Source organism: Macaca nemestrina, chromosome 16 (genome assembly GCF_043159975.1).
Source record: "Macaca nemestrina isolate mMacNem1 chromosome 16, mMacNem.hap1, whole genome shotgun sequence".
NCBI lineage: Eukaryota > Metazoa > Chordata > Mammalia > Primates > Cercopithecidae > Macaca > Macaca nemestrina.
The window spans coordinates 91922835-91943789 of NC_092140.1; the positions used below are offsets into that span (position 1 = coordinate 91922835).

The following is a 20955-nucleotide window of genomic DNA, read 5'->3' on the forward strand; positions in this document are numbered from 1 at the left end:
ATTCCTTTCATCTTTTGGTGGTTAAAGTACTTGAACTTTAATACCTAAATACAGCCCATCTGGAATCCTTAAATGAAAGCTTTAATTCTCAGAGAAAGGATTTGAAGGTCTCTTTGTCTTCCACTGAAGGTTTTAAGAGGCAGTCAGCAATTAATAAATGAGATCATCGGCAAAATAAAATTCTTCTTTAAACCGAATTTTAATAGGCTCGTATCTCAACCTGGGCTTAGCGGTGTTTAGGATGAAAGGATGCTGGTTATTTGTATGACCTCTGGGAGATCCAAAATGACTGGGGGGAAAGAAATTACAATCCTTCAGCCATTCATGCTTGGAAAATTACTTTCAATAGGCACATAAATTATCCATGTCTTGCTTTTCTTTTGGGGAATATTCAGAAATTACCAGAAAGCATATAATGGATCAATATTTGCTGCACTGGTTATCTTTTTTATTTTTTTTGTTTCTCTTTCCCCCAAGTTCTCTGTTAGGGTCATTGCATTGCTGTCAGTTAAAAATGTCTGAATAGCTCGTCTTCACACGAGGTATTGCTCTGCTTTTCCAGAGCTATCTGCTGTGACAGATGCAGGGTATACTTTTAACTGCATGTGGTTCTCATTAAATCTTCACATGAGATTGAGGCCTGCCACATAAATTGGCGGAGCTTCTCTTAAGGATTATGAATCACTTGAGGATTATGTCCTTTTTATCGCTGTAGTCTAAAGGCAAGTTCATTACAAATATGAGCCAGACAAGAGACCCTACAGGACACTCCCATCAATAGCCTTAAGGCTATTTCTGCAACTTTTAAGGAAATGTAGTACTTAGGCCATGTCAGAGGGTGAGAAATGATGTCCCTGAATCCCCAGCACACATGTACACCAAAGTACTTAGATGTACTAGTGACACTGAAAAAATCACTCTCAGATAGAAAAATCTTTTGAGAATCGATAAAGTGTTACAGTCTCCACAAACAAGGATTAAGAGCCACCCCAGGCTGTAAGAACAGGACAATGTGATAGGAAAAAGAAAAATCAGTAGTTAATATCTCATATGGAAAACAAAATAAGTTTCTGAATGGCAGCTCGCATTTTTTGGGGCACACGATTCTTTCTAGTTCTGTATGGACTTTACTACAAGCTCTTTTACAAAGAAACAATTGTGATTTAAATATAAAACCAACAGAATTTGCTGCGGTGAAATTTTTTGCCCTTATTTGCTGATTGAATAAGAAGCTAATATAAAAGAACACATTTCCTTTTTACGTATGTAAATAGATGTAGAACATAATGTGAATCTGAAATAATTAAACATTTTTCAAACTTCTGAAAAAGACTCACGATACAGCCCTGTGGTTGAGAAAGATATCCGTTTATTTTCCTGAGATTCAAAAGCAGGGGCCGTGAGCTGGAGCTCTTTGCCCATTTGAAGTAAATTGTCTTGACAGTGCATAAGGGAGAGAAGAGTGCTGAGATAATTGGGTTCAAAACAAGTATTTGCAGAATGGAGACAGGAAGCTCTCTGTACAGATTAAAAGATGGGCAAATGAATGATTGGGTTAAAGGTTCTATCTGAGGGAAGATACAAATACGAATCATAATTCAGTTAGACAATCAAAGGGGAGAGAATATATATCTGAATATTCATTCAATAAACAAAACTACCCATTGTGTGTATAGCTGAGCATATGCCTGGTCAGGCACAGGCAGTAGGTAGTGGGCATCATTGGGGGAGCCCTGCCTGCGTCCACTCAGTCCTCTCTGAAGATCACTTGCAGCTTTAGTGGGCACTCTGCAACCATTTTGCCAGAGGATGTTCTCTGGCCACAGGAGTGCACCCTTGCCTGTGCACTGTGTAGGTTGGAAGCTCTGCGGAGTCAAGCAGTCGTGCAAGTAATCCCCCAACAATGTGGAACATGAGCTGGTGGATGAACGTGCCTTGGTGGGACAATCTGGGATGTGAAGTGCGGTATTTTAGAAGGTCCCCAGTGGGATCTCAGCATGGTTGCCCACAGTAGGAACTTCACTTGCTTTCCTCCCTTCCTTATCTGGCTTCCCCAGAGTGCCCCGATGCTTCCTGGGATCATGTCCCAAATAAACTACTTGCACCTGAATTCTTTCTCAGGCTGTGCTTTCGGGGGGAAATCCAAACTAAGATATAAGCTGAATGGATGTTTGATGGAGAAAAATTGGGGGACATTTGTATTAAAATATTGATCGTGTTTGATCTGCACTCAGAACAGAGTTTAATATAGAAAAGGGGGATATTTTATGGTGTGAAGGAATGAGGAAAAGTCATGAAGAAGAAAGCTTGAGGGCACTAGCAAGATTTACTCCCAGACTGGGTGTGATGTGTAATTGATTAAAAGGTTTAAATGGAACATGGTCCTTGGTTTTGAGGATGGTCGCAAAGTTTGCATCATCTGTAATGACCAACAACAAAAATAAGGGTGAAAGATTTTTGGGGAAAGCCCCCCAGAGAGTAAGTAATTGTGTTTAGCATGTGAAGTCCTTAGAATTTCAGGTCTTTCCCTCAAGTTCCCATATCATTATATTCTTTCCAATTGGATGATGAAATATGCACATGCATATTTACATTTTTCTTCCTATTTAGAAAAACCCCAAGGAGGGGAAATGAGGGAAGGAGACCTCCACGTTTTGCTGGGCACAGGCAGCTATTGACTCCATGGTGTATAATGTGTGTTTTCTGCCTTCTTTAAAAACTTCAGGAAACAAACACAAAAAAGTCATATTACAGGATCACACCTGCTATAAGCTTTAGGCTGACAAGGACATGTTAGAGCTGTTGATTCTTATAAGAAGTATCTTAATTTAATTGGATCCTCTTGGCATCCAACAACATCCATTAACCTCGGCAGTTTTTGAAGCTGATGATACATCCTGTTCCTCATATGGTATCATGTTTTAAATCTCCCTGCATAGACTTTGTACAGTTTCATAGTTCTACTTTGCACGAATAAGGACGTTACCTTTCTGGGGGCATCTTCATGAGTCGATGACTCATAGCGTTCAGGTCTGCTTTCAAGGTTAGTTGAGCGAGGACATGACAGCATAACAACAGTAAAATGGAAATGATTTTTCCATTTTTCCAACGAGCCTCTCTCACCATCTGATGTGTGGAATTTTTTCCAGCTTTCACAGCTGAGGCATTGCTAATTGTTGAATTTACATTAAGATTGTAAGCTCTGGCAAGCCTGAAATTCATTTTGGCTCATTTCCTCAGCCTCATTCCACAAATAGTACCTCCAGCCCCAAATGCTAAGGCCAAAGGAGAAAGATCCCGAGCTGTGTAAGGCAGATCTTTGGCCTTTTTCTTACTATAGCAAGATGCTTTCTATAGCAGTGAAAAGAATTCTAAACATTGGAAAATGTCTCCTTATGTGCGCCTTCTCTGTGTCACTGTAGACCAAATTAGTTCACATTAGGGTAGGCGGGACTGAGATTTTTCCTACCAGGGCAATTTGTGCAGAGGGAGGGTTACTGCTTTTAGGGAAATTTTGATCATTTCCTTCCAGTTTCTTTCAGTTCTAGCAACTACTCAGTTATGGTGGCTATGTGGGAGGTCGATCCATGTTTAAATCAACACTGATTTAACAATACAATCAAGCCTTTCTTCAGAATTCATGTGGTGATAGCAAAAACAATTTCAAGGGTAAACGAGTATTTTTTGAGGGTGGGGATTTTTTTTGATGCTGAAAATACATTGAATAGTGGGGCTTCTCTGAGTTATAAAGAACTAACATAGACAAGTTTAAAGGGCATGATTTTTTTCATATGATTTTAGTTGATTCTGTTAAAAATGGAGTAAGAAATGTCATAGGAAAGAGCCACACGAAAACCCACTCTACTTTTTTCCTTCTTATTAAACATGTGCTGTCATTTCCTAAGGGCAATTAGGATAAGCAAAAGTTTATTCATCTTAAAGTTAGCTTCCAAAAGCATTAGTCTGCATTTAGTGGTTTGGTAAACATATACAAGTTCAACTACCTGCATCGACCACGATATTAAAAATGTGATCATTTTTCCTCTGCATTTTTCCCTAGACGATGAGCTGTTATTATTTTACTTTTTCAATGAATGAAGTGCCTTTGGATGTCAGTTATCTAATTAACAAATCATCCAATAGTTAATTGCCAAGGTAAGAACAAAGGAAAATGTAAAAACAAGACAAATCATCTCCTTCTCCAAATGAGAAACTCAATAAAATATGGTTGGTTTAATGGATTCCAGAAGGAGAAAAACACAAAACCAATAAATAATTAATTTTATTCTCTTTTTAAAATTGTTTTGGGATTATGGAATGGACACAATCATAAACAACTGGGGCAGTTCAGTTCTTAAATATATTTGCATGTAAACAAGAGGAAAAAATTGTACTAGGGTTATTTATATGTTAATGAAGAGAGCAGAGAATGACATTAAAACCTCATGATAACCTTTTTCCGGATGCCTCAGTTTATAATAAGTTTCCTTTGAAGGGAAAGGACTGGATGTGTAGGCCTAACTTTAAGTACTCAGACTGGAGGCAACACTGGGAAGTGGAGGTGAGGAAAAAAGGATGATGTTATGGGTTATTTGTTGCTGAATAATAATTCACTTTAAAACATATGACTTGAAGAACAGTCATTTTATTGTCTTTTATAACTGTTGTGAATTGCGAATTCAGGAAGGGTTTAGCTGGATGCTACTGTCTTATAATCTCTCCTCTGATTGTAACCAGACAGTGGTTGGAGCAACAAAAGTACAAGGGTTAGGGGTGGAGGAAAGTAGGCTGAGGGTGAGGTGGGTGGAGCAGCTGCACAGTGGCCGGGCATCTCTCACTCAGGATGCAGCTTTAGTGCTTCCCCTTGCCATCTTTTCACTTAACTAGAAAAATAAAAACAAGTAAAATCAAGTTGGGCACAAAAGGAATAGGGGCAGAAGAGGTGAAATCACATCAAGTTTGGGCTTCCGCACCACATGGCAGTTTCAGGGCAGCTGGACGCTTGCTTGGTGGCTCAGGACTCAATGCCTATGTTCCAGTGAGGGAGATTAGCTTCATCATTTATAACCTAACCTGAGAAACCACTCCGTGTAATTTCCACCATGCTCTATGGTTACCAGCCAGTCACAAATCTGCCCGAACTTATGGGAAGAGGAAGAAGAATCCACGTCTTGATGGAGAAGTGCCAAATTTCTGGAAAACCTTAGGTAGGACACAATTCTTATGCAACTGCAATATGCAAAAATAGTAGGAAATATCTTATGGCCAGTTTTGGAAAATACAGTATTCCATAGGTGGCCAGGTAAATCTTGGAAACAACCAGGTATTCCTTCAGTAGGTAAGGGATAAATTGTGGTACATCAAACAATGTAATATCATTTAATGCCGAAAAGAAATGAACTATGAAGCCACGAAAAGACATGGAGGAATCTTAAATATATATTACTAAGTGACAGAAGCTAATCTGAAAAGGTAATGGACTGTAATATTTCAACTATATGACCTTCTGGAAAAGATAAAACTGTGGAGACAGTAAGATCAGTGGTTGTTAGGGGCTGAAGGGAGGGGGAAGGATGAATAGTGTAGGGGTCAAGGAGCCCTCTGAATTTTCGCTAAAAAATCAACTCACAAAAGGCACATTAATTGGAAAATAGGCATACAAATTTGTTTACATTCACACAGGAGACACGGTGATTTCTCCAACCCCCACTGGGGTGCAGAAGCTTATACACCATCTTGAGGTTACAGAAAAACAGAATGAGTCCACAAGAATACCTCCTGGTCCTAAGGTTTTCCAAGAAATCTTAGGATCCTGGCAAAGCAAACTATGTGAGTAGGGACAAGAGGAATTCTGTTGAGGGGCAATGCGTGATTCCTAGGGAGGATTCAATAAGCTTGAAGAGCATACAGTTGTCTGGGACAAAGTCTGTTGGGTTCGCAGAGTGGACAATGGTTTGTGATAAAAGTCTGTCCAGGTGTGTTGATAGACTTCAATCTTTCTTCCTGGAATCCAGGTTCAGTTAATGAAAACTCAGGAAAGGGGACAGAGGTCATCGTTTTCTTCTTGGCAGGCTCGGACTTTAAGCAGATAAGGGAACAAGATAATCCTGGGTTTTGGGAAAGAAAGTGGCGCAGAAGAGGTGGTGGGAAGGTCAGAGAGACATTAAAGCTTCTTCAGTTCAGTATGTCAATATGCCATATTTTGGGATATTGGTTTCTGATCCCCAACAATAGGCAGAGCACAGAAGATTTTTGTGGCAGTGAAAGTTCTCTGTATGATACAGTGGACACATGCCATGACACATTTGTCCAAATTCATAGAATGTAAAACACCAAGAGTGAAATCTAATGTACACCAGGACTTTGTGTGATTATGATGTGTCCAATGTAGGTTCATTGTCATTTATTACACTCTGATAGGGGATTTTGATAATGGGGGTCTATGCCTGTACAGGGACAGGGGTATATGGAAAAAAATCTCGGTCCTTCTAACTTTGCTTTGAATCTGAAACTGCTCTTAAAAATAAAATCTTTTAAAAAGGAAGCAAAGAAAGCAATGGTGTGCACTGCCTCTGCCTACCCTCCCCATTCGGCCAGGCACAGCCATCTGCTCATCACCTCTTCTGCCCCTATATTCCTTTTGAGCCCAATTTGATTTGACTTGTTTTTAGTTTCCTAGTTAATAGTTTGTGGATCTGATGTAGAATTTGCTGCTTTGGCTACTCGATTTGAACCCTTCCTAAACTGGGCATCAGCTCCCAGTTCAGTTTCTGGCTAAGCCCCTTTCTTCAAGCATTTTGTGTGAGCTCCTGGCATCTGAGCTCCTGTTCTAAAGGATCTCTCCTTCCTGCTGCTCTGGCAGGTAAGTCCCTGTTGCCCCATGAGTGCCAAAGGAGATTCAGCTTGGTCAGGACTGGGGACTTGGAGAAGACCACATCAGCTTGGTGAGGCCTGGGGAATCACATGTTAGCATGTGCATTTTGTATCAACTGGATCTTTGAAGAGTTGGTGAGGAGAAAGCTGAAAAAAAAAAAAAGACAAAAGATGGGTTTGTGCATAAAAGCTTAGACCTGTAAGAACATTAAAGATCATCTCATCCAGCCCACATTGTATGGGGAAGAGAATTGAGGCTCAGAGAGATCTACTGATTTCCTCACCAACATTAGTACCAGGCACTTGAATTAAGGTCTCCTCGTTTCTGTGTAGGCATACATAGAAAAAGTTCTTCAAGCACCAAACACATAGTCACTAGCAACACACTTTTGCTTTATTCTTCCTTAGAAGAAACTGTCAGTGAGCATTCAAATACTTTTGTTAACATTTCTTTTTAATCTCCTAAGGAAATAATACTCTTGGTATTTAAAATACAAGGTCCATTTAGGTACTTTGAAATGATGGAAACAGTATGTTTCCTCTTGGACCAACCCTACCAGGGATTCAGGAACACCTGTTCATCTTTCAACCCCTTATCCTTGGGTCCATCTGTCTACTCTCAGATTTGGTTAGCACCTGAGGTTTGATAGAGATCAGTTGGGATCAACATTGGTGATGTGTCCTCACGCTGCCACTATCTTGGGCAAATTTGCTTCTGAGCTGCAGCCAACATTCGGGGCCCCTTTGAGAGTCAAGTTTTCGTCAGACTGTCCTCTAGCATCCCCAATATCACAAGGTTCAGCTAGTGGGGAAAGGCTGTGGGTAAAGAGTTGGCTGCCAGAGGATTCTAGAACTTCCTCTCCTGCCCCCAGGCTTTCAACGCAGAGATGTATAAAAGAGTAGATACGGCCAAATGAGTCCAAGGTAACATCTGATTTCTTTCCTCAGGAGATTCAATGAGATGATGTGTCACATGTAAACGTTGAGAAGTTAAACACGAGTTAGTTACTGGAGTGGCTGCAGGCTATAATGGCATGCCATTTGAATTCAGAGCTAAGTCCAGTCTTAGCGACATCACCTAATGGCTGAGAGAGCTTGGCAACTCAGTTTTCTTTATTGAATTTTATGTTCCTGGTCTATAAAATGAGACCATGCCTGGGCTGAATTGTGTGTTCCCCACATTGACATGCTGAAGTCCTAACCCCCAGTACCTCAGAATGTGAGTATATTTAGAGACAGGGCCTTTAAAGAGAGAGCTGAGGTAAAACGAGGTCATAGCGTGGGCTCTAATCCAACATGATTGCTGTTCGTACAAGAAAAACAGATTAGGATACTGATAAGCACCGTGAGAAGATACTGGCAAAAAATAGCCATCTTAAAGCCAAGGAGAGGGGTCGTAGAAGAAACCACTGTGTTGCCATCTTGGTTTTGGACTTCTGGCCTCCAGAGTTATGAGAAAATAAATTTCTGTTGTTTAAGCCCCCCAGCCTGTGGTACTTTATTACAGAACTTTGTTATGGCCCTAACTGCCCTAACAATGGAAAGATTAAAAAAAAAAAACTTAAATCACTTTCCGAATATAAAGCTGTCAGTAAAACACTAAAGGTAGTTACTATCCCTAAGTTTTAAGAGATTGAAGGAGTTGGAGACTTGTGGAATTGGGCAGAGCTAAAAAGTGCACAGCTATGGAAATTTCTCTAGGCCTCCAGGAATCAATGTGTTGAGAGGGTGTTTCTTGACTTGGGCTCATCTAATAGCAAGATGTGATGGAAACTGACTTGCTATGTCTGGCCAGGCTGTGTCAAGAAACCCAGACAGAAGAAAACAAGGAAACTCTTTGTACTTCATGTATAGATTAATGATTGTCTTTCAGTCCAGAAGGGGAATCTTGTCCCTTCCTTGTCACTCAGAATTCCCAAATATAGCTGAGTTGGTGGCAAATTTCTAAGAAAACGTTTTAGCCGTGAAATGAAAGTGTTACTCTTTAGGAAAAGGAAATCACCTTGGATTTTGTAAGGGGCAGAATAACTGCACTGAATTCTAGATGCTCATTTTTATTTGTGTTGGATAGGAGTAATCTTTCTAGCCTATACTTTTCAACTCAGTGTTTATTTAGTCAACCTCTTGGAGAACTGAGCACTGCCCTGGTGGAGCATTGTAGGGTGGATGGAATGCACAGAAAGCCACGAGTCCTTGCTTTGCAGCTGGTACAACATAATTGGTGTTAGACTGACAGCAGCCAGACAGTCATGCATCGAGGGAGTGTGCAAAGTAAAAGAAAAGCACGTAAGGTTAAGCAGAGAAAGAAAGTTCTGCACTTTTGTCTTTTGGTCTGAGAAGGCATCTTCTTAGCATCTGTGTAGAGGAGTCAGTAATTTTCTATTCAAAAGACATGGAATCCATTATCTAAGGTTTCACAGCAGTTTTTAATTTAGTAACCTCCTCTTCCTTCTCTCTTCCCCTCTTCCTAAGCCGTGTTATATTTTCTTTGCACAAGTTTTCATGAGCTCTGCCTTCATCAAGGGAATTGTAATGAGAACCCTCGAAAAAAGGATTATTAACTTGGAGGCTGCATATGAAAAGAACACATTTTAAAGCAACTTTTGCTTGACATCTCAATTTGTAAGTCAGTTTTGTTTTTAAATAAATAAATAAACCTAGAAGGATTGAAGCACTTTATTTGGTAGAAATGAGCAATGCAAAAATTATAGTGAATCAGAGCATTTTATCATCAGTAGAGTGCCTTGATCAACCTAAGATGAAGGTAATGCGTAACTATAAATGGTTCCTTTTAATCAGATTAATTGTGTTGCTATTTGGGGGATGGAAGCTATAGCATCTGAAATTCAGGATAGGTAATGATGGTAAACATTACTGAAGAAACAATTATCCTGGAGGATTCATCAGGGCATTTCATTTCTCTCACTTTATAGAAGCAATCATTTCATTAGGAATTTTTATCACTAATCTGATTTTTAAAAAATGAATCCTTTAGAAAAAGATGAATTAAAAGTGCTCTCATAGAAGAAGGCATGGACTCAAATGGCTTTAAAAAAATGAATTCCTAAGTTGCAACTCACTGAGGTGGAGGCAAGGTGAAATATGTAAATAAATTAGGCTGAGGAGAGAGTAGCAGTGGTCCAGGCCTCGAAGAGGTTTAAGCCAGACCTTCAAAAGGCTAGACGCCACTTCTCTATCATACTTAACAATGCCTGAGGCAAATACTACTGCTTAGGAACCATTGCCGTCATTTCCCACTTCTCTTTCCTCCTGGTTCTCTTCCCACAAGGTGGAAGAACAGTCTGGTAATTGACATTTGTGGCTTTGGAAGACTCGCTGTACTCTGCAGTCCATGCACTGAATGCCTGGGACCCATTAGAGATCTTCCGGGAGTTCCAAGAGTTGCTGACCCCTCTTTAAATGACTTCGGAAGAGCAGGCTGCAGCTCTAGGCCTGCCAAACAGTGGCACGGCAGCAGGTGTAGCTGCGAGGTGTGGGTCGGTGCTGGTGTTTCCTTTTGGATCCCTGTTAGCAGGGAGGTCTATTTGAACTTTGGCAGTTGTGTACAGAAGGAATATTAGGATTGGGTTAACCCAGATAAGTCTTTGCATGGATAAAGGGATGCTTTATTATTTGTTTTTAAAAAATCATTTATTTCCATAGGTTTTGGGGAAACAGGTGGTATTTGGTTACATGAGTAAGTTCTTTAGTGGTGATTTGTGGGGATTTTGGTGTACCCATCACATGACGAATATGCACTAAACTCAGTTTGTAGTCTTTTATCCCTCACCCCCCTTCCATCCTTTCCCTTTAGTCCCCAAAGTACATTGTATCATTCTTAGGCCTTTGCATCCTCATAGCTTAGCTCCCACTTATGAGTGAGAACATACAATGTTTGGTTTTCCATTCCTGAGTTACTTCACTTGGAATCATAATTTCCACTTCCAACCAGGTTGCTGCGAATGCCTTTAAGTCATTCTTTTTTTAATGGCCGAGTAGTATTCCATCATACTATATACCACATTTTATAACATATATACCATACTATATACCATCGTTTCTTTATCCACTCATTGATTGATGTGCATTTGGGCTGGTTCCATATTTTTGCAATTGCGAATTGTGCTGCTATAAACATGCACATGCAAGTATCTTTTTTTGTATAACGACTTCTTTTCCTCTGGGTCGATACCCAGTAGTGAGATTGCTGGATCAAAAGGTAGTTCTACTTTTAGTTCTTTAAGGAATCTCCACACTGTTTCCCATAATGGTTATACTAGTTTGCATTCCCACCAGCAGTGTAGAAGTGGATGCTTTATCAAAGACTTGCTTGTATCCTCCCTAGTATACAGCCTCCTAACACATCTTCTAGTGAGCAGGAAGGAAGGAAGCAGATGTGTAAATCCTGTTATAAGCACCTCCTTTAAGCACTGGGGTATAACCTTTCCATGCAAGACTGGGAGGCCTGTGCAGAAAGTGGGGACAAATGAATGAGTTGGAGATTTAATAACCAGCTTTCTGTACAACATGCTGAGGGGCTATTAACTTATTTTTCTTTATTTAAACTCTTACAATGAAATAAATGTATATCTATTTTATAATATTGAAGAAATGAAGATAAGCAAAACTGAGCAAATAAGAGCGAACTGAACACTTTTCACCTGAAGATGACCACTGTTAATATGCCAGGACCATCCTTCTGAGCTCTTTTCTTTGCTTATCCATCTACACACACAGCAAACACAGATTTACCAAATGTGATAGTTTTATTGTAACTATTGTCATTTTTAATGATTGCATAGTAGTTCTTTTAAAGATGGTACCAACGTTTTTTAAGAAAGATTTTATTGCCAGACATCTCAATTGTTTCGGGATTTCTCCTAGTGTAAACCACATTGTCCTGAACACTTTTGTAAATAATTATGCATATACATCCATGACCATTTTCTTAGCATAAATTCCTAAGGAAAATTGAGAACTTCTGATACATATTGCTAAATTGCCACCCTGAAGAGTTTATGTATTCAAAACATGTTTACTAACTGAGCAGTCAGTTTATGTCCAGGGTTGGCTATTAAATGGGGACATCCAGCTGTGAAGAAGAAAACACAACGTCCTCATAGAGATAGCCATCAAATACATAAACACAGCAGGTTTGAATGTCACACAAGGGGAAAACCAGGAGCCACTGGAGATCCTGGGGGAAGAACCACTTCAGAGTCCCCCAGCAGCATGTGAGCAGGCCTGAGTCTCTGGGTCTTTACCAGTGCCTTCCACTATTGTTTCACTTCATTTTATATCGAAGTAAATAGAAATGAGATCCTGGACTGCACATTTATACAGGAGTACAGCCCAAGCATAAGGCACAATATACTCTTTTACGATCTCTGTCCTACTTTGGATTCAGGCTTAAGAGACCTCATTCAGAGATTTAAATTTAATAAACGGAATCAAACCTGGTGAGGAGACAGCTTCTCAGGCTACAAGGCTGGCTGGTGCTATCTTCTCTCAACCCTGTGAGGGAGGCCTGGTTTTCTTCTTGACCGAATTAGTCACTTGCACATCTGCGGGGGGGATCATCCTTCTTTCGGTCTCTTCTCTCTGGGAACATAATGAATTCATTGTATTTTATTTTTTCTCTTTCTCCTCCTCCTCCCCTCTCCTCGCCCTTCTCCCTTTTTTCCTCTCCCCTTCTACCTCCCCCCTCCTCCCCTTCCCTGCTCCTCAAGGTATCTCTTTCTTTTTCTACATCATGAGCAACTTGATGGGGGGTTCCGTAAATGCTCAGTAGATTGTTGACTAATTGACTGAGCGCCTGAATGATGTCACCCGACTCTCTTACTGCTACCTGGCATCATTAGTGGCATTAGTTAGGATTCTGGGTTTACATTAGAGAATGCAAACTTGCTTAAAGGGGCTATTTTTGGTCATAGAAATATTAAGCCTATCTATTTAAATTTTCTTAAGTCCTTATTGCCATTAAACTCTTCCTTTATTGTCACCTTTGATGTAAGGGAAAGACTGTCAGCCATTAGCAGTATAACAGTCTTGAATGTCAGGTTAGGGACGGGGGCTTAGGGTTTTATGTAAGGAAAGCCCCAAGTGGTAGACAGGTGGAGAAACCACTCATTCCTGCTGCAGGCTGATGGTGGGAAGGAGAGAAGGGACTGAGTGGGGAGAAGGAAACTCCCATGCATAGGCCTGAGAGGGGTGGGTGTGTTAGGCAGGTTGAAGAAAGTGCTGAGGATGATGATTTTCTGTCTGATGCCACAGGAGGCTACAGGGGCTGCCGGGAGACGCCCTGGTTCAGAAGGTCTCAGGGAGAATGTAGCGAAGGCTCAGTGTTTAGCAAGAGCTCAGGGAGGCCTTGGCAGTGCAAGGTGGGGGTCACCGGGGTGCAGGCAGAGAGAGGCTGGTGCATGGGTTACACACTGCTGCATGGGGCTGCAGGGCCCACTTTTGTCAGAATAAGCAGTGATCAGGCAGACCAAGGACACCCTGCCAGAAGCCAGAGGAGCTCTGGCACTCCAGGAACCTCCGTACTCCAGAGCCACAAGGCCATGAGAACTCTCTTTCCACTGTTCAACCCAACAGAGGAGAGACTGAGCAATTATCCCAGATTAGAGAAAACCAAGTACATATTCTCCCCACTAAAACCATGTAAAATTTATATTTTCTTTGTATTTAAGTTGTAGCATGAACCATATTGCAACTCTGTTAGGCTAGTTTATACATAAAGGGGAATGTACTGGTTCACAGAATCCAAAAGGTTGTAGAGAATATAGCAGTTTTAAGTTATGAGAAGGTGCAGGCTCACCTGGAGGCTGGGGCTCTGCTTTCTGTCTTCACTAACCTCTGCTTCGTGCTGCATCTCAGCTTCTTTCTTTCTCACTGCTGATCAGTTCCTTCACGTGGGGAAGTTTTATACTCTATATTTCAACCATTAGAGGAAGAGAGACTTCCCTCAAGTTTGTTTGTTTTGGCCTCAAATTCAAACTCTCAGGGAATGATTATATTGCCTGTGTTGAAGTCAGGTGTCTTACTCTTGTACATCTGTGGGGGGATCATCCTTCTTTTGATCATTCTTCTCTCTGGGAACATAATGAATTCATGGTATTTCCTTTTTTCTCCTTCTCCTTCCTCTCCTTCTCCCCATCGCTGACCCTCATCCTCAATGTGTCTCTTTCTTTTCCTATATCATGAGCAACTTGATGAGGGGTGACCCATACTTTAGTTCCCGGGTTCAGTAAATGTTCTGAACAATCAGTTGCAGCCTGGGGATGGCATTTTCCACACCTCCTCCCCTCCTGGGTCAATTGCCTACTCTTGAGCCAACAAACTATGGTCAGCATGGTCAGGGGTTTAGGGATACAAGGCGGTTCACGGTGTCCATGTAACTGAGGGAGAGTTCCCAAGAGAAAGATTGAGTGAGGGTATCTCAGTCAGTCTGGACTGCCATAACAGATTACTACACATTGGGCAGCTTAAACAACAGACATTTATTTCTCACAGTTCTAAAGGATAGAAAGTCCTATATCAGGGTGCTGGTGGGTTCTGGTGAGGGTCCTCTTCCTGGTTTGCAGATAGCCATCTTCTTGCTATATCTTCATGTGTCAAGGGGGCGGGGGGGAGAGAGAGAGAGAGAGAGAGAGAGAGAAAGAGAAAGAGAACTCTTCTCTTCTAAGTGCACTAATCCCATCATCAGGGCTCCATCCCTGTGACCTAATCACCTCCAAGTACCATCGCAATAGGGATTAGCGATTCAACATATAAATTTTAGGGGGACACAAGCATTCAGTTAATAGCATTTGGTGATGTTAAAAGCAAGTCCCAGTAATACACAACATGACATCAATCCTCTGCCAAGACATTCAGGACACCCCAGGACATTCGGGTTTCTTAGGATTGTAGGGGAGGAAAAGGTGCATGGCTGAGGCCGCTATAACAAAAGGCAGATGAACACAATGAAACCATAAGCAATTTATTTTACTATTTTATTTTTATTTTTTGAGATGGAGATTCTCTCTTGTTGTCCAGGCTGGAGTGCAAGGGCGTGATCTCAGCTCACTGCAACCTCCGCCTCCCATGTTCAAGTGATTCTCCTGCCTCAGCTTCCTGAATAGCTACAGGCGTGTGCCACCACGTCTGGCGAATTTTGTATTTTTAGTAGAGATGAGGTTTCTCCTTGTTGGTCAGGCTGGTCTTGAACTCCCAACCTCGGATGATCTGCCCGCCTCAGCCTCCCAAAGTGCTGGGATTACAGGCATGAGCCACTGTGTCTGGCCACAAATTTATTTTTTGTGATTTTATGTGACATGGGAGCCTTCATCAAGAAACAAAGACCCCAAAGAAACAGGTCTATTTGTGTATTTTCATGCTTAGGCTTGCTGAAGAGTGGTCAGTCATGGAGAAGTATGATTGGAGGAGAAAAGAATATGATCTAATGGTAAAAGCCAGGGGAATCTTAGCAAGCCCTGTTTTTTCTGATTCTTCTTAGTGTCTCTGTGTCTTTGGCTCCTTTCCCTTGGGTATAGGGAGGGCTTCTCTTGAATGAGAGTCTCACGACCTTCCTTAGGGAAGAAGGGTGAAGGGATGGTAGGAAGGGCCTTCCTGCTTCTGTTTTCTCAAGTGCTGATGTGCCATCTTTTGGGGTAACGTGTTTTAAATCCTATTAGGAGTGATGGAATGGTGAGTGGCTTACTCAGAGAAGTCCACAGTAATCCTACCAGTCTCCAAGATGGCCCCAGTGGTCCTTCACACATGTAGTTTTATCCCAGGCTGAATCCAGGCTGGCCTGTGTGATTAATCGAAATCGAGCACAGTTGAGCTGGTGGCATGTGGCTTACAGGGCAGGTCTTATGGGGCTTTGTAGCTTCCATTTGCTTTTACAGGTCCCTTGCTCGTGTTGTGAGCATGGTCATGCAACCCTGTTAGGGGCTCATGTGGAGAGGAACTGTGGCCTTCCACTGACAGCCAGCAGCCCTTTGCCAGTCATGTGAGTGTGCCATCTTGGAGCAGACCCCGATCAAGGCTTCAGCTAATTGCAGCTTTGGCTAACACCTGACTGCAATTTCATGAACAGCTTTTTCAAGCCAAACTAGCCAGCCAAGTAGCTCCCAAATTCCGGACCCAGAGAAACTAGTTGTCAAAGATAAGAAATATTTACCATTATTTTAAGCTTCTAAGTTTTGGGTAATTTATTATGCATGGTTAAATTAATTTTTGTACATTCCCAAATCAGGCAAGTCACGGTAAACTTTCTCATCCTTAAGTAGCCATACATAGTACCCATCTAATGTGACTCAAATAGAGAGGAAGTGGGCAGAAAATTCTACATTCTTTTCTTTGGATCCCATAGGTATTCTGTTAAAAAGATAAAGCAGAAAGAATACAGGAAACAAAGAACCCTGATGTGTATTTTACCTAGTTTGCTAATATCACTGGAATGCTAAGAAAGGAAATGTCAAGCATAGCACATTGAAGGAAAAAAAAAAACACTAAAAAAGTAAAAAGTATTCAGAATATGTGAATTTTCATCCCAACTTTCAGCCAAGTCATTAAGCTTTTTCTGCTCCAACCTCCCTGGGTTACTCAAGGATCACATGAGATAATGAACACGGAAGCTCTCTATAACTTTTAACACCTTGCAAATATCACATCGTCAATGTTAGAATCATGAGGACAAAGGGTGTGAATGTGGGTTAGAATTGGAAACTGGGAGGAAGAAATAAGAGAAAACCTGTTCATTTCCTTCTCTAATACAAATAAGTTTCCTGATAATAGAAAAATACTTTTAGTCAATGTTGAATATTACCTTAATATTGTTTGGGAACATTTCTGTGTGTAGGAAACCTCGAAATAAGATCTCCATTTGGCCCATGAATTACAGAGTTGCTAATAAGCGGATTCCTAACAATTCTGTCTCCAGGCATTCTCCTGACATCCCACAGCTGTGCGATTGCAGGGGGATCTGAGAGTTCCAGCTCCCGCTAGAGCTGTGCCACCCACTGATATATAACCCGCTGGAAGGTGTTATCTGTATCAGTCTTCCCATGGAGACCCCATACCTCAGCAGGTATATTTCATGAGTGAAGGTATAACTGATGAATCTTCTAATTTTATAGTCTGAAATGGGATGATAAAATGCTAGATTTATAGATATTGTTTCATTGTGTACAACACTCACGTTTCTTATTCCCATCTGGTGTGAAGAAAAGAAATTTGTTCTCCCTTTATCGTGTCATGCTGTTAAATGTACATTGCTAAGATCTTGAGGAGTGGAAGCATAGCTATCCACCAGCATAAGAGATGTGGTGCGGTGGGCGATACTTTAATGCCAGCAGAGCTTAACCAAAGGCATTTTATTGCCATTGCAGTTATTTTTTATTTTGGAAGGGGAAGATAAACCTTTATGTCCTGGCTTATTAACAAAACCTACCCTCAAATTAGGATGAGCTTTTTTAGATATGCAGTTGTCTGCCGATTCTTCCCCAAATTTCATGCTACTAAATGTGCAGATTGCTTCATTGTTGTAGAGCATTAGAAATTCTGCCCAAGGAGTGCATTTTCAGTTGTAGCCTTATCAGGTGGCCTTTCTTTGGCCATGCAAAGTGGCTTCTTACAGATTTTAATGCATTGAAAATAGAAGTTTCTCTCTTCTAAAACCAGAACCAAAAGTTCCTGCCAGTACCTGACAGGACTGCCCTTTGTGACTTCCCAGATCCCATGTAAAGAACATGTCCTCATGTATGCTCTTATATTTAGCATGCTTCCATTAATGTGTCACTTCTCTTATGGAAGAACAATTAGGCATTCATCTCGCTAAAATAGAGGAGAAGCATAAAAATACAAGCATCACAAAGGAGATGAGAGAGGACAAATAAAAGAAAAAGAATGTGTCTGTGTTATTCAAAATCATGACATTCAAATAACACCAGTCTCTATATAAGGCCTTGGGGAAAAAAAAAGGAGGAGAACGCAATGCAAAATGAATTTCTAAAAGAAATTTGTGAAGGAGTGATATCTATCACAGAGCAGATCCTCTTTTAAGGATTGGCAAACTTATTTAAATATTTAAAATTTAAATGGGCAAAACTTCAGTAGTCATTTTTTAAAAATTTTTTATGTTTTCTTCTGAGACAGAGTCTCTCACTGTCACCCAGGCTGGAGTGCAGTGGCACAATCTTGGCTCACTGCATCTTCCACTTCCCAGGTTCAAGTGATTCTCCTGCCTCAGCCTCCTGAGCAGCTGGGATTACAGGCGCCCATCACCACACCTGGCTATTTTTTATTTTTGTATTTTTAGTAGAGATGGGGTTTCAGAATGTTGGCCAGGCTGGTCTCAAACTCCTGACCTCAAGTTATCCACCCACCTCAGCCTCTCAAAGTGCTGGGATTATAGGCATGAGCCACTGCGCCCAGTCCATCTTGTTTTTAATAAACCACTAAATATGTTCTTTATATATATGTATATGTATGTTTATGTATTGTGATAAATAATGTCTTATTTATAGAAAGAAATTGAAGCACCTGTTTCTCAATTACATTAAAAAAGAATCTGGTTTCCCTTGAATATTGGTGTATGTTTCCCTTGAATATTGGTGTATATTTACCTTCCATCAAAAATATTTACCTATTAATTACGAGAGACTTTTGAAAGATCTCAAAGTGATGATAGGAAGAGGAAAATAAATATGTAGTAGAGAGATTTAAGGAAGAAAAATAATAATGGCTAAGGCTGGCAGTTATTCAGCACTTATTTTGTGCCAGACACATTTATGTATTCATGTATTATCTCATTTAATACAAATGGTCTTATTTCAATGTCACCGCCATTTTCACAGGGTTCCAATTGGAGAGACAGAGAAACAGACACTCGTGATTAAGATGCTTAATGAATAATTATAAAATGAACTGGGCGAAATGATAGTGACTTGGGAGATAGAGGGGACTGCAGGGTCAGAGGAGGCTTCTTTTGGGAGGTGACATTTGGAGTGAGTGACTGGGGAGAGAACGGCATGAAATGGGGTTGGGCTGGACATTGAAGAAGTAGCCTGCCTCTTCCTCAGATGGTGAACATCTTTCCATCTATAAAAGCAGGACTATGCATTTTACTGGCTGCATAATCTTCTACTTAATAGTTGTGACATGACTTCTTATCTCTTATTTTTGAGCACTTAATTCCACGTTTTGCTGCTATAAACAGTGCTATAGAGAACTGCCATGTTCACACATCCTGAGCCCTCCAGATTATTTCCCTTAGATAAATCCCCAGAAGTAAGATTTTGGAGTCAAAGTGCACAGGCCTTTACCATTTTATCCCACATTTTACCCCTATGTGACTTGCCATGGCAGTGGCAGGACTGAAACCCAAGGCTGTTTGACACAAGCCAAGGTTCCGACCACTCGAAGGCTCCTGTAATCCCATCGGGAGCTCCTCCACTATGACTTTTCTCTTACCTTTAAATATTTGCCAACTTAGAAATTTAGGAATTTCACAAATTCTTATCAGGTCTCTTTCCACATGTTCAATACTGAAGTTATTATCTTCTTTAACGACCAAAAAAAAAAAAAAAATCCAACCTCCTGTTTTGTATTCTTGTTTATTTGATTGTTATCACCATCGTCCTGGTCACTGAGACTGGGGATCTTACTGGAGTGTCCCCCCTTTTCTTTTTACTTTTCTTTTTTCTTTCTTTCTTCCTTTTTTTTTTTTTTTCTTTTCTTTTTTTTTTTTCCTGAGACGGAGTCTTGCTCTGTCACCCAGGCTGGAATGCAGTGGCATGATCTTGGCTCACTGCAACCTCTGCCTCCCAGGTTCAAGCGATTCTCCTGCCTCAGCCTCCCAAGTAGCTGCCATTATAGGCATGTGCCACCACGCCCAGCTAGTTTTTGTATTTTTAGTAGAGACAGAGGTTCACCATGTTGGGCAGGCTGGTCTTAAACTCCTGACCTCAGGTGATCCGCCTGCCTTGGCCTCCCAAAGTGCTGGGATTATACATGTGAGCCACCGCGCCCAGCCTGTCCCCTCCTTTTCACCAGCCACATCCCGTCGTCCATCACACTTTTTCCACTCTTCCTCCTCTTTCTGGGATCTGACCCTCCCCTCCAGCTGCACCACCACCAACACCCTGCTGGTCCTTTCCTCTTTCATATATTCTACCTTCAATGTTTCTTGGAGTCTAGTATTGCCAAACTTCACAGTGTCTCTGAGGGATCTTTGTAAGAGGAAATATATGGAAAAGATCTTGTGAAACCCCAGCTTAAACTCTTGGCATGCTCCTTGCTACCACAATCTGTACACTATCAAATGGACAATGCCATCACGTGGTATGCGGGTCCCCCACGGTCTGGCCCATCTGCCTTCAACCTCCCTGTGTCACTCCTTCCATGACAACCCCTGCAGTGCTGCCAGTCTCCAGGTGGTCGAGGCTGTGCTCGTCTTTTCTGATTTTGCTCTGCCTGGTGCGTCTTTCCTTTTTTAAGATGTGTCTTATTTTCTCCTGTGTGATGTCTTCACTAGCCTCCAGGGTCATTGCCTGGCACCTTGTCCTGTATTAGTCAGTTCTTGCATTGCTGTAAAATAATACTGACACTGGGTGATTTATAAAGAAAGGGGTTTAATTGGCTCACAGTTCTGCAGGCTGTACAGGAAGCACAGTAGCATCTGATTCTGGGAGGTCTCATGGAGGAAGGCAAAGCGGAGCAGGCATCTGGCATGGCAGGAGCAGGACCAAGAGAGAGCAAGGTGGGAGGTACCACACGTTTTGAAACAACCAAATCTCACAAGAACGCACTATCGCGACTACAGCACCAAGTGGTGATGGTGCTAAACCATGAGAAACTGGCCCCGTGATCCAGTCACCTCTCGCCAGGCCCCACCTCCTGCACTGGGGATTATAATTTGACATGGGATTTGGGCAGGGACACAGACCCAAACCATCTCACCCCCTTCATGCCTCGTGCATAGCACCATCAGAGCAACGTGAGAGAAATTTTCTTTCCTGGAGGCCAAATGGCAAACCTGAGTCTGGGTAGTGGATAGAAGAAATACATTGTAATTCTCTTAGTAAATGTATCAGG

The 20955-nt window shown here is 41.4% G+C and overlaps 1 long non-coding RNA gene across 1 annotated transcript; it reads right to left on the reverse strand.

Moving 5' to 3' along the window:
- Positions 1 to 4698: 4698 nt before the first annotated feature.
- LOC139359191 (uncharacterized) lies at positions 4699 to 15615 on the reverse strand. The gene is made up of 3 exons (XR_011615066.1): positions 13691 to 15615; positions 12330 to 12474; positions 4699 to 4883 (listed from the first exon to the last, which is right to left on the reverse strand). It is a non-coding gene; the product is annotated as an uncharacterized lncRNA (long non-coding RNA).
- Between the last annotated feature and the right edge of the window lie 5340 nt (positions 15616 to 20955).